Source organism: Mobula hypostoma, chromosome 4 (assembly GCF_963921235.1).
Source record: "Mobula hypostoma chromosome 4, sMobHyp1.1, whole genome shotgun sequence".
Lineage (NCBI taxonomy): Eukaryota > Metazoa > Chordata > Chondrichthyes > Myliobatiformes > Myliobatidae > Mobula > Mobula hypostoma.
In genome coordinates this window covers 170,910,341-170,923,961 of record NC_086100.1, presented here as the reverse complement: position 1 = coordinate 170,923,961, position 13,621 = coordinate 170,910,341, and the positions used below count along the sequence as shown (strand labels likewise).

Sequence of the window (13,621 nt, the reverse complement as noted above, 5' to 3'; positions counted from 1 at the left end):
CAGTAAACATCTGTATTAATTATAGGTGTTATCAGTCCAAGTTAAACCGAGTGAACACAACTGACGAGCACAGCGTTGTAGGATATATAGGATATAGGAGCACAGCATTGTAATGGATGGAGAGGAAAAAAAGAAGATTTGACAAAGAAGAGGCATCTTTGTTTGGTCTTCAGTGGATTCTGGTTAATTGAGCCATTGGTTAATTTGGGAAACTCTTAAAGAGCAAAAACTAATGAAGAAAATTGCCGGTTCACTTGGTTTACTTTATGTTCCCTGTGCTAGACAAGAATAAAACAGTCATAGAAAGAGGGCTATACTAACTTTAATACTCAAAAGATAGAATCATTCAAATTTAATCTGAAATTTTCTCCTGTAACAAATGTAATAAAATAAGTTGGCCCTCCTTATCCACGGAGGATTGGCTCCGGGACCCCCCACGGATACAAAAAAAACGCAGATGCTCAAATCCCTTATTGCCGGGTCCTAAAGTCCACCTGTCTCAGTGCAGGTGGACTTTAGGACCCGGCAGAGCTTGGGACCCGCCGCCCATGGCTGCTGCTGGATCCGCTGTGTTTCTGTTCTGTTCACAGAAAATGACCACAATTAAAATAAAGTGGAAATAATAAAACGATCAGAAAGAGGTGAAACGCCATCGGTCATTGGAAAAGTGTTAGGCTACAGTTGGTCAATGATCGGAACAATTTTAAAGGATATAGTGAGAATAACGGAGCACGTGAAAGGCCCTGCCCCGCTGAAAGCTACAATTATTACTAAGCAACACAGTAGTTTAATTATTGAAATACATATGTTTCTTAAGTGTTTTATATGCATAGAAAGGTAAAATGAATACTATATACTAAGACAAACGTTTGACTAAATAATACTGGATGTACCTGTTCAGACTTACTTATAATACCTAATACAAAGTAAATGCTATGTAAATAATTGTTATACTGTATTGTTTAGGGAATAATGACAAGAAAAAAGTCTGTACATGCTCGAACAACGAGTGCTGGAGAGAGAACTTCCAGGTTTTCCCGACCAGCGGTAGGTTGAATCCGCGCATGTGGAACCCGCGGATAAGGAGGGCCGACTGTAACTAAACAATTTAATAAAATGTAATAAAATAAGTAAACATTCAATTGATTGCTTCTCCCACAGTGTTCTACGTGCCACCCTTTCCACCATGAGGAAGTGCCTGGGGACCCTTTCCCAGTCACTTCCACAACTTTGGGATTCTCTCTCCGCCGCCTGCAATGAACCCGTCAGCTACTTTATCCCCTCACTGCTGCAGTCAGAGGTTTCCACACGCTTCAAAAGGACATCGATCATGCCAGTACCCAAGAAGAGCAGGGTGAGCTGCCTCCATGACTATCATCTGGTAGAACTACTGTGATGATGTAGTTTGAGGGCGATTGGAAATTCTATAATGGTTAGAATTAACTCCTGCCTAAGCAAGAACCTGGATACACTGCAATTTGCCCATTCTTAATGAGTGCTTGGATTTCTTCCAAGTGCATTGCAAAGATATGCAGGTGGTTAATTGGCTACTCTAAGTCATGGGTGGAAGAGGAGTTGATGGGCACGCAAGGACAAATTGCTCACTGGGAGATAAGTAGACAAATGAGGATGATGTGAATGCAGTAAGAGCCAGTATTTATTTGATTGACCAAATGGTCATTTTCAATATGGCCGGAAAGCGGTAATATTTGGGTGTCAGCGATCAGTTGGTATAAATACAAATGTAGGAACTCACTGAACAGCAGCTATATTTGCTGATGATAAACAGAAAGGTGGATTGCAAACTGTGGGAACACAAAAAGACTGAAGATGAAGAAAGCTTAATTCAATGGGCACCAACAAAACTGAACAGAACAGCACAGGATCTAGTTGACATTAACTGGAGTTTAGGAGAACAAGAAAGTGATCGAATTGAAACGCATAGGATTCTGAAGAGGACTGGTGAAGACAGAGGTGTTGCTTCCCCAAATGGGTTCATCTCCAAATAGACAACTTAGATGGAGATAAACAAATTTCTTCCTGGAGTGGGTAAATTCTCCACCAGGAAGCTGAGGAGGCAAAGAGTGGGAATAAAGGAGGCCTTTTCTGGTTGGCTGTAGGGGACTAGTTGTGTTACGCATAGGGACAGTGTTGGGACCACTTCATTTCGTGCTTAATGTCAACAATTTGGATGATGGAATTGGTGGCTTTGTGGCCAAGATTCCAAGCAATATGAAGATAGGTGGAGGGGTAGGAAGTGTTGAGGAACCAGGGAGTCTGCAGAAGGGCTTAGAGAGATTAGGAGAATGGGCAAAGAAATGAAAGATGGAAAATAGTGTAGGGAAGTATATGGTCATGCACTTTGGTAGAAGGAATAAAGGGATAGACTATTTTCTAAACAGGCAGAAACTTCAGAAATCATTAGTGCAAAAGGAATTGAGTGTCCACGTGTCAAGATTAAAGGTTAGCTTGTAGGTTGAGTCAACAGTAAAGCAGATGCAATGTTAGCATTTGTTTCAAGAGGACTAGAATATAAAAGCAAGGATATAATGCTGAGGCTTTCTAAGGCATTGGTCAGACCATATTTGTAATATTGTGAGCAGTTTTGGGCCCCTCATCGAAAAGATGTGCTAGCATTGGAGCGAGTCCATAGGAGGTTCACGAAGATGATTCTGAGAATGAAAGGGCCAACACGAGGAGCATTTGATGGCTCTGAGCCAGTACTCGCTAGAGCTTAGAAGAATGAGGGGAGGATCTCAATGAAACCTATCGATATATTGAAAGGGTTAGATTAAGTGGATGTGGAGAGGATGTTTCCTATAATCAGGCAGTCTAGGGCCCAGCCTCAGAATAGCCGGACATCCACTTAGAATGGAATTATTTTAGCTAGAGGATAGTTGATCTGTGGAATTCATTGCTATGGACGGCTGTGAAGGTCAAGTAATTTGGTATATTTGAAGTGGAGGTTGACAGGTTCTTTAGTCAGGGCATCAAAGTTTACAGGGAGAAAGTAGGAGAATGGGGTTGAAAGGGATAATAAATCAGTCATGATGTAAAGGCGGAACAGATTCAATGGACCTAATGGCCTAATTCTGCTCCCAAGTCTTATGGTCTACATTCAAGGTGATGTCTGACAACCATTTTGAACGACAAAGGAGGACAAAAAGGGAAGTCTGGTCTTTATGGTCTGTGATGTTGTGATGCAGGAAATCCAAAGCAACACGCAACACACACAAAAAACATGCTGGAGGAACTCAGAGTCTGGCAGTATCTATGGAAATGAAAAAAAAAACAGTTGACATTTTAGGCTAAAACCTTTCTTCAGGACTGGAAAGAGGAAAAGACATCAGAATAAAAAGGCGTGCAGAAGGGAAGGAGGATAACTAGACAGTGATAGGCAAAGCCAGCTGGGTGGGAAAAGGGCTGGTGAAGGAGGAATCTGATAGGAGAGGATAGTGGACCATGGGAGAAAGGGAAGGGGAGGGCACTATTGGGAGGTGATAGACAAGTGAGAAGAGGTAAGAGGCCAGAATGGGGAATAGAAGAGGGAAAGGGGTGGAAAAAAGAAGTGGTACTGAAGCCAAGATTGGATCCCTCATTATTTTATTGTCAGAGTAGGCTTGATCCAACCAGTCTCCTCCTGCTTTAAAATATATATACTTTGAGATCACTTTAGTAGGAAAGATGATTAGCTAAGCTTGCAGATAACATGAAAAGCAAGAGACTGCAAGAAGCTAGATGTATTGTTAATAGTGAAAATAGTCTTAGGCTTCAGAACAATACAGGTCAGTTAGTAAGATGAGCAAAGCCATTGAAGATGGTGAGCAGCCTATAGGTAGAGTTGAACATTGTTCCACACGGACTGTAAAAGCTTTTATAGATATGTAAAAAGGAAAAGACTGGTAAAGACAAATGTAGGTCCCCTGCAGACAGAAACAGGTGAATTGATTATGGGGAGCAAGGACATGGCAGACCAATTGAATAATTACTTTGGTTCTGTCTTCACTAAGGAGGACATAAATAATCTTCCAAAAATAGTAGGGGACAGAGGGTCCAGTGAGATGGAGGAACTGAGCGAAATACTTGTTAGTAGGGAAGTGGTGTTAGGTAAATTGAAGGGATTGAAGGCAGATAAATCCCCAGGGCCAGATGGTCTGCATCCTAGAGTGCTTAAGGAAGTAGCCCAAGAAATAGTGGATGCATTAGTGATAATTTTTCAAAACTCGTTAGATTCTGGACTAGTTCCTGAGGATTGGAGGGTGGCTAATGTAACCCCACTTTTTAAAAAAGGAGGGAGAGAGAAACCGGGGAATTATAGACCGGTTAGCCTAACGTCGGTGGTGGGGAAACTGCTGGAGTCAGTTATCAAGGATGTGATAACAGCACATTTGGAAAGCGGTGAAATCATCGGACAAAGTCAGCATGGATTTGTGAAAGGAAAATCATGTCTGACGAATCTCATAGAATTTTTTGAGGATGTAACTAGTAGAGTGGATAGGGGAGAACCAGTGGATGTGGTATATTTGGATTTTCAAAAGGCTTTTGACAAGGTCCCACACAGGAGATTAGTGTGCAAACTTAAAGCACACGGTATTGGGGGTAAGGTATTGGTGTGGGTGGAGAATTGGTTAGCAGACAGGAAGCAAAGAGTGGGAATAAACGGGACCTTTTCAGAATGGCAGGCGGTGACTAGTGGGGTACCGCAAGGCTCAGTGCTGGGACCCCAGTTGTTTACAATATATATTAATGACTTGGATGAGGGAATTAAATGCAGCATCTCCAAGTTTGCGAATGACACGAAGCTGGGTGGCAGTGTTAGCTGTGAGGAGGATGCTAAGAGGATGCAGGGTGACTTGGATAGGTTGGGTGAGTGGGCAAATTCATGGCAGATACAATTTAATGTGGATAAATGTGAAGTTATCCACTTTGGTGGCAAAAATAGGAAAACAGATTATTATCTGAACGGTGGCCGATTAGGAAAAGGGGAGGTGCAACGAGACCTGGGTGTCATTATACACCAGTCATTGAAAGTGGGCATGCAGGTACAGCAGGCGGTGAAAAAGGCGAATGGCATGCGGGCACTTATAGCGAGAAGATTCGAGTACAGGAGCAGGGAGGTACTACTGCAGTTGTACAAGGCCTTGGTGAGACCACACCTGGAGTATTGTGTGCAGTTTTGGTCCCCTAATCTGAGGAAAGACATCCTTGCCATAGAGGGAGTACAAAGAAGGTTCACCAGATTGATTCCTGGGATGGCAGGACTTTCATATGAAGAAAGACTGGATGAACTGGGCTTGTACTCGTTGGAATTTAGAAGATTGAGGGGGGATCTGATTGAAATGTATAAAATCCTAAAGGGATTGGACAGGCTAGATGCAGGAAGATTGTTCCCGATGTTGGGGAAGTCCAGAACGAGGGGCCACAGTTTGAGGATAGAGGGGAAGTCTTTTAGGACCGAGATTAGGAAAAACTTCTTCACACAGAGAGTGGTGAATCTGTGGAATTCTCTGCCACAGGAAACAGTTGAGGCCAGTTCATTCGCTGTGTTTAAGAGGGAGTTAGATATGGCCCTTGTGGCTACGGGGGTCAGGGGGTATGGAGGGAAGGCTGGGGTGGGGTTTTGAGTTGGATGATCAGCCATGATCATAATAAAAGGCGATGCAGGCTCGAAGGGCCGAATGGCCTACTCCTGCACCTATTTTCTATGTTTCTATAATGGAGACATTAAAACCAAAGGTTTAAGGAGAGTAGCAAATTGGGGGGGGGGGGGGGAGGAGAGGAGGGCAGGCATTGCTGATCCAAGGCAAAACTTTAGCACCTATAGCACTGTTGTAAATTGGAACATACTACCCGTGAAGTGATGGACGTGGATAATCCTACAGCTATATAGGACCCTGGTCAGACCCCACTTGGAGCACTGTGCTCAGTTCTGGTCACCTCACTACAGGAAGGATGTGGAAACCATAGAAAGGGTGCAGAGGAGATTTACAAGGTTGTTGCCTGGATTGGGGAGCATGCCTTATGAGAATAGGTTGAGTGAATGTGGCATTCCTTCCTTGGAGCGACAGAGGATGAGAGGAAACTTGATAGAGGTGTATAAGATGATGAGAGACATTGATCATGTGGATATTCAGAGGATTTTTCCCAGGGCTGAAATGGCTAGCATGAGTGGCACAGTTTTAAGGTGCTTGGAAGTAGGTACAGAAAAGATATCAGGGGTACATTTTTTAAAAAATGCAGAGAGTGTTGAGTGCGTGGAATGGGCTGCTGGTGACGGTGATGGAGGCAGATACCATAGGGAACACTCACAATGCGCTGGAGGAACTCAGCAGGTCAGTCAGCGTTAGTTATCATACGATAGGTTCTGTTAAGATAGTGTTCCTCAACCAACAACTGCAAAGCTTATGCTACCAGGCCACGAGGAAAAGATATGATTTGGCGATATGAAACGATCTGAGTCAGCTGCACCTCTCCTCATTCCCTGTCACACCCACTGTTGAACTTAAACGCACACGAGGTCATCAGTCAGTCATTAACCTACAACTACTCCATGAGTAAAAACAAACGTCACTTGAGAGTTTCTTTGGAAGAGATGGTAGGGGACATAAAAGGCCCAACGATGATGATAACACAGAGACAGCTGAGGCTGAGACTGCAAAAAAAAAAGCTTCCTTCAACAGAAAATATGACGAGTCGTACATAAAATATGGCTTTATTGCGACCAGTGACTTGTATGCTCCAAGCCCCCTGTGTGTGATATGTGGAGACAAGCTGTCTAATGAGGCAATGAAGCCCTCAAAACTGCTTTGACACCCTGAGTCCAAGCACCCTGCACTTAAAGACAAACCCGTTGAGTTTTTTGAGCGGAAAAAACGTGAGCAAGCAGAACAGAAGCAAGTGCTGACAGCAACAACCTCCACAAATGCTGCTGCTCTGAGTGTCGTACTTAGTGGCTGGCCGTATTGCTAAGGCTAAGAAGCCTTTCACTGTTGGTGAAGAATTGATTCTGCCTGCTGCCAAGGACATGTGCCGTGAACTGTTGGGAGAAACTGCAGCTAACAAGATGGCACAGGTTTCTCTTTCAGCTACCACAGTTTCAAGGAGAATCGATGACATAGCGGAGGACATCGAAGCACAGCTGTTGGAACTGCTTAACGAGTCACCATGGTAAGCTATCCAGGTCGACGAGTCTACCGATGTTGACAAGGCAATACTGCTGGTTTATGTGCAATATATATCTCAAGATGATGTGCACAAGGATATGTTGTGTACACTGCCGCTGCCAACTAACACAACTGGAGCAGAACTATTCAAGTCTTTGAATGACTACTTGTCAGGCAAACTGGACTGGTCATTCTGTGTTGGAATATGCACAGACGGGGCTGCAGCTATGACTGGATGGCTGTCTGGTTTCACTACCTGAGCCAAAGAGATTGCTCCTGAATGCCAGTTTACAGACTGTGTCATACACAGGGAAATGCTGGCTAGCCAAAAAATGTCACCTGATCTTAACAGCGTATTGAGTGACATTGAAGTTATCAATCACATCAAAGTGAAAGTCCTTAACTCACATCTGTTTGAGAAGCTTTTCGAGGAAATTGATGCAGAGCACAAACACCTTCTCTTACACACTGAAGTCATGTGGCTATCAAGGAGGAGAGCCCTGGCCAGGGTTTTTGAGTTAAGAGAGCAGCTACAGAGATTTCTTTGAGGAAAAAAATTCACCACTGGCAGCACACTTCAGTGACGAGGAGTGGATAGTGAAACTCACTTACCTGCGTGACATCTTCAACCTGCTCAATGAACTCAATTTGTCACTTCAGGGGAGAATGACAACCGTCTTCAAGTTGGCAGATAGTGTCTGCTTTCAAAGCCAAACTGGAACTGTGGGGACGGCGAGTGGACAGGGGCATATTTGACATGTTCCCAGCATTAGCTGGGATTTTGGGAGAGACTGCGGCTGCACCGTCCTTCTCACAGCTGGTGCGCGATCACCTATCTTCGCTGCCAACAGAATTCAACCATATGTACAAAGTTAAGGGAGACATCAGGGGTACCTTTGTTTGTTTGTTGTTGTTTTTTTTTTAAATACACAGAGGGTTATGGGTGCCTGGAATGACTTGCCAGGGATGGCGGTGGAGGCCAAAACATTAGGGGTAATTAAGAGCCTTTTGGACAGGCACATGGATGAAAGAAAAATAGAGGCTCAAGGGGTAGTGTGGGTTTAGTACTTTTTTTAAGAAAGGTATATATGGGTCGGCACAACATCAAGGGCTGAAGGGCCTGTACTGTGCTGTAGTATTCTAGTGTCTAGTGTTACTTCCCAACCACAAATGACCCAAGATATGCAAAGGAATGGGTCTGTGACCCATTTGTGAATGTCCCTGGTAAATCATCCATGTCAGCGCCGGAAGATCAGCTCCTCGAGCTTGCAAAAGACGGTGGGCTGAAAAGTATGTTTGACATAACATCTCTATCGGCATTCGGGATCAAAGTCAAGGCTGAATATCCTGAGATAGCCATAAAAGCACTGAAAACATTACTTCCGTTTCCAAAATCATATCTCTGCAAAGCGGGGGTTTCTGCAATGAATGCAACGAAAACTAAATTGCGGAATAGATTGGACATAAGGAACTCCCTTCGAGTATCGCTGTCTCCCATCACCCCTCGATGGCACCGTCTTGTTACAGGGAAACAAGCCTGGGGCTCCCACTGATTCAGCAATATTGGTGTGTTGCAATGATTTTATATGTTCATACAAGGAAAATATGCACTGTGTGTTTAATATCCAAACGTTACTTAAAACGTTATGATGCTATTGACTTATAATTGACTTAATCACTATACTATTGCAAGGAAAATAGGCGCTGTGTGTTTAATATTAAATTTGTTACATGAACCCTTTTAGAAACTAAATTGAATGTATTAGCCACTTATAAGTGACATTGTTGACTTATCAACTATATTCTGGTTGTGATTAACACCCCCCCATCCCCCAAGTCGTACGGTCTGCAAGAATATTGTCAATATTAAACCGGTCCGTGGTGCAAAAAAAGTTGGGGACCCCTGTTTTAAGAGACTCCTGGATAGGTACATGCAGCTTAGAAAAATAGGGGGCTATGGGTTAAACCCTAGGTAATTCTAAAGTAAGTACATGTTCAGCACAGCATTGTGGGCCGAAGGGCCTGTATTGTGCTGTAGGTTTTCTATACTTTAGGATGCAAATTGTAGAAAGCTATGGACCAAGATTTGGTAAATGGGATTAATGCACACTGATACTTAATGTTGTTGTATGGTTGATTTGCTTCTGTGTTGTATGACTACAAACGCTCATGCATCCAAACTTGAGATTAGAGGGCCATGATGCTCCATTCTCCTCAGTGGACAATGCTTTCATCCAAGTGAATAGAAATGTTTAGAAATGACTTGAATGAGGAAGTGGAAGGGTTGGGTAGTAAGCTTGCAGATGACACAAAAGTTGGTGGTGGTGTGAATAGCGCAGAAGGTTGTTCTAAGTTACAAAGGACATTGATGGGATGCAGAGCTCGGGTGAGGAGTTCAGCCCAGAAAAGTGTGAAGTCAAACTTTTAAGGGCCAAACTTGTAGGCAAAGTACAGGGTTAATGGCAGGATTCTTAGCAGTGTGGAGGAACAGAGGGATCTTGGGGTCCACGTCCATATAGCTCTCAAAATTGCAGCATAAGCTGATAAGGATGGCCAAGACTGTGTATGGTGTGGTGGCCTTCATTAGTTGGAGATTGAGTTCAAGAGACACAAGGTAGTGTTGCTGCACTATAAAACTGTGGTTAAACCACACTTGGAGTATTGTGGTCTCTTCTTGTCACCTCATGATAGGATGTGGAAGCTTTAGAGAGGGTGCAGAGATTTACCAGGATGTTGGTTAAAGAGCATGGCTTAGAAGGATAGGCTAAGTGAAATTGGGTTTTTCTCTTTGGAGCAAATGAGAATAAGAGGTGATTTGATACAGATGTTCAAGATAAGAGTCATAAATAGAGTGGACAACCAGGTACTTTTTCCCCAGGGTGGAAATGGTTAAAATGAGCGGACAGAACTTTAAGTTGATTGGAGGTAGGTATAGGGGATGTTAGAGGTAGTATTATTTTTTTTTTTGCAGAGTGGTGGGTGCATAAAATAACCATCGGGGTGGTGGTAAAGGCCGACATATTACAAATATTTAAGAGTCTCTTAGATAGGCACATGGATGAAAGAAAAATAGAGGGGTATGAAGGAGGAAAGGTTTTAGTGATGCTAAAGTAGGTTAAAAGGTTGGTGTACTGTGCTATACTGCTCTATGCTCAAGTGAGAACAAGTAGTACCTGAAAGTTGAGACTAGTACATGACAGATAGAAATATTTTTTGACATACGAGGTAAAAATGGGTGTAATAATTTTCCTGCACTGAGTAAAAACAATGCACTACTGCTCATTGTAAAGGGAGGACCAAAGGTATGTCTGTTCATAGAACCAAACAGCACAGTACTTCAGGCCCTCCACCCATGATGTTGTGCCAACCTTTTAACCTACCCTAAGATCAATCATAAGACATGCTCATTCTTCCAGGCAACCTCCTGGTAAATCTCCTCTTTACCCTGTCTAAAGCTTTTACATCCTTTCTATAATGAAGCAACCAGAACTGAACACAATATTCCAAGTGTGATCTAGCCAGGGTTTTATAAAGCTGTAACTATAGTTCATGGTTCTTGAACTCAATCCCCCGACTAAGGAAGGCCAACACACCATATGCCTTCTTAACCACCCGATCAATTTGCATGAAAACTTTGAGGGATCTATTAATGTGGACCCCAAAGTCCCGTTCCTCCACAGTGTTAAGAATCCTGCCATTAACCCTGTATTCTGCCTTCAAATTCAATTTTGCAAAGTGAATTACTTAACCCTTTTCTGGGTTGAGCTCCACCTGCCACTTCTCAGCCCAGTTCTGCCCCTTGACAATCTCCCATTGCAACCTACGACAATCCATCGCTATCAGCAATTCCACCACCCTTCACATCATCAGCAAACTTACTAAACCACTCTTCCACTTCTTCATCCAAGTCATATTCATTCATATATATATACACATACATACACACACACACACACACACAAACCACAAAGTGCAAGGATCCCTGAACAAATCCCTGCACTGGTCACCTACCTCCAGGCAGAATACACTTCTTCTACAACCACCTCTACTTTCTATGGGCAAGACAATTCAGAATTTACACAGCCAATTCCAAAGACATACTGGTTAATAGGTTAATTGGTCATTGTAAATTGTCCTGTGATTATGCTTGAGTTAAATCAGTGGGTTGCTGGGCGGTGCAGTTCGATTATTCTGCACTGTATCTCTAAATAAATAAATGCTCATAAATCTTGTCGCTAAGAATCTTCTCCATTAACTCGTGAGGAAGCAAAGATAATCGCAAAGTTGCAGCAATCTTTTCCCTCACATCCTATATTAACTGGTAGACAATCACCTGTATTATATCCATTGGCAACTTCAGATTTATACAATTCAGTGGATGCTGTATTATAAAGTTCTTGCAAGATACCGCCAATCCCAAGCAGCTTTTAAATAATTGTTAGTAGATGAACTTTAAGAATGAGCTGATATTTCATTTCTCAACTGATGCCACTGGATTTTCCTGGGCAATTGGCTGAGGAACATGATCACCTCAATGCTGAACTAGCTCCACAACAGACCGTGTCTGTATAAAGTATTCACCCCCTTGGAAGTTTTCATGTTTTATTATTTTACAACATTGAATCACAGTGGATTTAATTTGGCCTTTTTTTTTTACTTTGACCAACAGAGAAAGACCCCTTCCTGTCAAAGTAAAAACAAATCTCTAAAAAGTGATCCAAATTAATTATAACTATAAAACACAAAATAATTGATTGTGTATTCACCCCCTTCTAGTTAGTATTTAGTAGATGCATATTTGAAAGCAATAATTGCCTTGAGTCTGTGTGGATAGGTCTCTGTCAGCTTTGCACATCTGGACACTGCAATTTCCCCCCATTCTTCTTTACAAAACTACTCAAGCTCTGTCAAATTGTATGGGAATTATGAATGAACAGCCCTTTTCAAGTCCAGCCATAAATTCTCAATTGGATTGAGGGCTGGACTCTGACTTGGCCACACCAGGACATTAACTTTGATGTTTTTAAGCCATTCCTGTGTAGTATTGGCTTTATGCTTGGGATCATTGCCTTGCTGGAAAACAAATCTTCTCCCAAGTCACAGTTCTCTTGTAGACTGCAGCAGGTTTTCCTCCAAAATTTTGCTGCATTTATTTTACACTCTACCTTCAAAATCCTTCCATGGCCTGCTGCAGTGAAGTATCCCCACAGCATGACGCAGTTACCGCCATGCTTCACAGTAGGGATGATGTGTTTTTGATTATGTGCGGGGTTTGGCTTATGCCAAACACAGCATTTAGTCTGATGGCCAAAAAGCTCAAATGTGTTTTCAGCAGACCATACATAGAACCTTCTTCCAGCTGACTTCAGAGTCTCCCACATGCCTTCTGGCAAACTCTAGCCAAGATTTCATGTCTCCCCCCACTCCCCCCCCCCAAGTCAATAGTTTTTATAGGCACTGTAGACCCAATTTCAAGGACTCTGCAACTCATGTTCTCAGTATTATTTGTTCACTTTAAGTTTTTGCATGATGTATCTTCTTTTGCACATTGGTTGTCAGTCTATTATGTACAGTTGTTCCCCCCCCCACAAGTTCTATTGTATGACTATTTTTCCATATATGCCTGAAAGTAAATCTCAAGGTAGTATACAGTGACATATACTTACTTTGATAATTTACTTGTGAACTTTTCTCTGAACAGCCAGAACCCAATATTTTGTTACGCATGATACCAGTTGAAAGTAAAGGTTAGATCAGGTAGGATTTCTGAACCTCAGACTTTCTTTTCACAGATGTTGCCTTACCTGTTGAGTGTTGTTCCCAGTATTTTATTTTTAAAAGTGTTTGTGCTATTGAAAGACTATATGAAAGACCATAACACTATTTCTGATGCTTGTGCTATAATGGGCAAGATTATGTTCTAGCACCAAAAGTTATAACCAAGCATTTTTCAGTTTTCAAAAAAATAATTCTGTTCCAATAATTAGCCAAAGATTTTTGTAGTATGTCAACTGCAAATCCATAAAATAATTTGATCATTGCGATAATTGTTTTAAATTAAAGCCACAAATGAAGTCCCTCCTGTCAATTTTTAAGTTCCCTACGTTGCCACTAAGGGCTTTTGTCTTATTTACCTTGCCTCAAAAAGTACAAATCTTACTCACGTCCGAAGCGAGATCAGAATCCCAATGAATGCAAAAAAAATGTTTCGGCAGGCAGAAGTTAAAATACTCAACCGTAAAAAGAATATTAGCTCGATCTGGTCACGAGAGCTTATTTTAGCAACACTATGGCTTTCCCAACCATGTTACATTCCATTTGTTACAATCGGTAGGTTATTTGAGAAAAGCCTTTTATTCCATATAAAAATGGAATCCGTTACAAAGAAAAACATTAGCAAACTTCCAGTAAAAGAGCCAGAATAAAAAGCTCATGGTAAGTTCAACGCCGGCTCAATC

General features: G+C 42.2%; 1 protein-coding gene across 2 annotated transcripts in view; it reads right to left on the bottom strand.

The window, feature by feature from the left end:
• nelfa (negative elongation factor complex member A) overlaps positions 1 to 13,621 on the bottom strand; it is a 49,538-nt gene that overhangs the window by 35,267 nt on the left and 650 nt on the right. The window lies entirely within an intron of this gene.